Genomic DNA, 4,486 nt, shown 5'->3' with positions numbered 1-4,486 from the left:
TGTTGACCTAGCTTGGTTAGCGAACCTGAGCCTCTGTTACCTGAAAGAATCTTAGTTTTCTCTGAGGAGAAACCTGATTCTAATCTGCCTCTGTCTTTTGCTCACAGGAAACCTGTCTCAAGTCTGAAGCTTTGGATGAGCTTAACCTGCTTGCCAGTCCTAGTGAGCCAAACCTGAAGATCCCAATCTGGATCCCTCGTGCTGCTCTCTGAGGAGAGCTGTAAACTCTGATCAAGGTCTGCCATTCAAAGTCAGAAGCTAGACGCTGCTGCTGCTTGTGCACTCTGCTGAACCAACAGTCTCTGGACCCAACGGTTCCCTCTCTCACAAGAAAAGCCTGGACTTCTTCAAGGTAGACTCTGAATTATCTAAAGACTCAATTAATCATCTGACTGCCTGGCTAATCAAACTGTCCGTCTCAATCATGACAGAATAAACACAAGTAAATTACCTTCATATACTCATATACAACCCAAAAGAAAAAACAAAAGACATAAGTCCACCCCACAAAAACTTAGTATAAGCATTCCATTATTTACATGACATTAAACATTAAGCAAACTCTGCCCTAAGACGTGCAGCCACCAGGCCTCTGAACATCAGTTCAACATCTACAGAAACTGCCTCCTTCATTTTATTTCTCCTGGTGAGCCAAATACTCATCTTTCCCTGACCAAACAGAAAAGTAACCGCACAAATATTCCTCTATAGTGCTGATGAATATCTAGGACCAAACATAAACAGATAGATTGGCTGTGAGAAAAAAACAAAGAAAATGCCTGTGTGTAAATCATCTATATAACTATTTTTACTTTGTAGTTCAGTTACTGAGACAAATTAATTTCTTAATAATAACTTTACTATTATATTCATTATTATCTATTATTACAAAGGTTTGAGAGTAGCTGGACAGAATCTGACTGAAAGCAATTGGGGCAGGAAAATAGGTAACGTCACATGAAAAGACATGTACTATGGCATGATCTGAGAGGAAGGTAAGGAATTTGACTGCCTCTTTACTGGTGGGGAGGTGCTTGAGTTTCATGAAAATCAGGTGAGGCAATATTTTCCCTAAATTTTTAATTTTTGACATATAAGAATCAATCAAGTGAAATATGATGTCATGTCCTCCAGCTTAGTTTATTTATTTATTTATTTATTTTATTTGACTTCATTAGTGTACTTTTGTTCATTTATTTCAATGCATTGAGGTATCTTTTGAACTACCGTAATAGTTCTGTGATGTAAAGGCATAAATTAAATTAGTTTTGAAAAGGATTAAATGTAAATCAAACCAGCTATCAAAAGCTGTTCTGTGTTGTGCTGTTTTAGCTTGTTCCGTTTCAGCTTCCATACATTTACACAAATATTACTTCATAAATGTGTAAATGAAAATAAGAGAAGTAGTTCAAAATAACCTACTGGAGAGTTGCATAAGTAAGCAAATTTACACAATCAAAGCCAGTGCTTAATTTATGCCCATTCACACATGTGGATAACAAGTCTGGGATGGCTAAAGTGACACAATCAAGTCAGATTAATGGATCAGATCAGAAATGGTCGAGCCGGCTGATAACTGCTGCTAAACTATTAGAATGCATTATCACACTCTTGCAAATGTCTTGCCCTGTAGTCACATTTGTTTTTCTGGTTAAAGCCAGAACAACATCATTGTATTTCACTATTTTCCCCATGGAGTCTTCCAGAATCTGCAAATATTATTAAGCAAATTTTAACATTAATGGCAATTATTGTGTTTATGCTCTTCTTATCTTAAAATTATGATATTTTGTTTCTGATTGATGGTTGTTCAAGATTTTTGCCAGAATAATTCTCTCTGCTGTGGTTTTAACAGGTCAAAACAAAAGTTCAGTCATCATCAGTCCCTTTGAAAAGTTACAATTAAACCAGCCCCCTCTCTGTTCAACCTGACAGGCTACTCAATTAAATAATCAATTCCAGAGGAAAACTGAATTGCTTTTCAAACTGAAACTAAATTTGATTTAAGGCATTTAAGAGGGGAGCTGAAAGACAAGAGATGAAACTTTCATGGATGTGTGACAGTTATCGGGAAAAGTAGAGTTGGAAAAAAAAAGAGGTGTTTCTTGACGATGGATGACTTGAGAACAAACTGACAGCATGTGGAAGAGAAGATCCCACCAAGGAGAATGACTTACAGTTTCTCCACATTATTATGGAAGGATTTATTCCTCCTGTTCCAAGAGAATACAGCCATGTTCTCACATGTTTTTCTTTACTTAAAAATGCTTTGCTCAACATTTCATTGTGACTTTCGCTTCATGATATAACATTTTTATAGATAGATAGATAGATAATAGAGCATTTGATTTTTACCAGGAAAAAAATAAAAATCTAAGCACATATTTCAGTATTTTTGTTGATGTCTCATTTATTCTAGCAGTGTAATAATCTGCTGTTTTGTCAGAAATTTCTAGGATATTCTGCCCTTGGTGAACACTTTCAATAAATACCGCTGCCATTCAGTGTGAATGAACAGTATGACGCTGAAAAATAAAAAGTCCAAACCCTGCTTTTATCCATCTAAATAATTGTGTTTTGTAATCCCAATCTGTGTTTACTGTACATAGTACTTGTAAAGCCAAGACTAAAACCATTACAGCTGGTTTAACAGAAAGTGGAACTGAAAGGAATAACAAAATAAAAACCTACTGCAAGATGATCAAACTCAGTTGTACAAATCATCAAAGTACTCTGCTTTTTTTTTGCCTTCTAACAGTGATTTCCAAAGCTGATCATAAATATAATAATGGTTTTCATTGTGTATATGTGGCCCAGTGTCCAAGTGGAGTCTCTTGTTTTGTATGACTTTGTGTTTGACTCCAACAACCCAGGAGAATGACGGGTGGGTCATTGATTTGGGAGGTGCTTAAGAGGATGGACCTTCATGCTGCATAAATACATCAGCACTCCAGCTACAGATTGCTGCAGTGTGATCCAACAGAACCACAGAGACAAAATAAATGTTAAACGTTTTTGATGTTCTGATTAACAGACATTCCTGCAACCTGCAAATCTTGGTTCATAGCATGAACCATGATGCTCTTTAGCCCTTATGGAAAGCATCTTTTAAGCTTACAATCAAAACAAAATAGTTTGAGTTTTCCAAAGTGTAAGTTTTTCATCATCCCATTAGTGCAAATTGGTAGTTTTACAGTACATGAAAAAAATCTTAATTGAGTGAAATATAATCAAACTGGACATTTTAGGTACTTTCGAGTTAATCAGTCAATGCAATCAGCTGATTTTCATTAGATAGGAGACTTGAACCAATTTGACTGTGTGATCTGGGATCGTTTCAAAGGGTTTGCACATTTCAAAAGTGTTGCATGTTTGCTCTATGCATGCACATGCAAACATAGTGCAGAGGGAGTTGGGAAACCAGCTGCAATGGTGCCACAAACTGCACCACCATGCAGCTTACATCAAACCAATACCAACAAATATTTTTAGACAGAAATGTAGACATAATTAAAGGATGTTTAACAATATCAAAAGATACCTTTAATCTCAGAAACGAGCTCCTTATTTGAATATGAGTTCAAATAAGAATATCTTCACTCTAATTGTTTTTCTGGATCCATCCATCCATTATCTGACACACTTATCCCAATTGGGGTCACGAGGGGTGCTGGTGCCTATCTCCAGCATTTAATGGGCAAGAGGCAGGTTACACCGTGGACAGGTTGCCAGTCCATCACAGGGTAACACAGAGACAAACATGACACACAACCATTCACGCACACACTCACACCTATGGAGAATCTAGAGAAGCCAATTAACCTAACAGTCAGGTTTTTGGACTGTGGGAGGAAGCAGGAGTACCCGGAGAGAACCCACACATGCTCAGGGAAAACATGAGCCCAGGCCAGGAATCGAACCCAGTGCACCACTGAGCAGCCACCGTTTTTCTGGATCTGTTACCATAATTGTTCTTTTTGTCCCTCGGTTTGTCCACTTGATTGTTGTTACTTAATCAACTGAAGAAATGAAAAACACGAGCTAAACATTACAGTACAATTAAATTTCATCTAAAAATCCATAAAAAAGGAATTGTTAAGGCATATTTACTGCATTTTATATCAAATTCAATCTAATGTATTCAGTTATAATCTGCACAATGACTATGGTAAATATTTGTATCTTATTTCATTTTAAATTGTGATCATGTTTTTACTTTCAGGCTATAATCTAATCAGCTGCCAATAGTCCAAACATTATTTACTTAAAAAATAAGTGAACCCTGAATCAACTTAAATAAACGGTATAAATTGGGCCTTAAGGGTTTTATCCTTATATAAATGTGAAAATTTAGATTTTTTTTTTTTTTACAAACGTGTTTACTGTTGCAGTAGTAGGCATAAAACAATCTTAGGGTTGCACCCTATTGGTTGTAATGTAACTTGTGTACCGGTAGTATGATTTTCCTATTGGATAACATGGTACA

The sequence above is a fragment of the Cyprinodon variegatus genome, unplaced genomic scaffold, assembly GCF_000732505.1.
Source record: "Cyprinodon variegatus isolate N-32 unplaced genomic scaffold, C_variegatus-1.0 Scaffold100, whole genome shotgun sequence".
Classification (NCBI taxonomy): domain Eukaryota; kingdom Metazoa; phylum Chordata; class Actinopteri; order Cyprinodontiformes; family Cyprinodontidae; genus Cyprinodon; species Cyprinodon variegatus.
Note: the sequence above shows the minus strand (reverse complement) of the source record.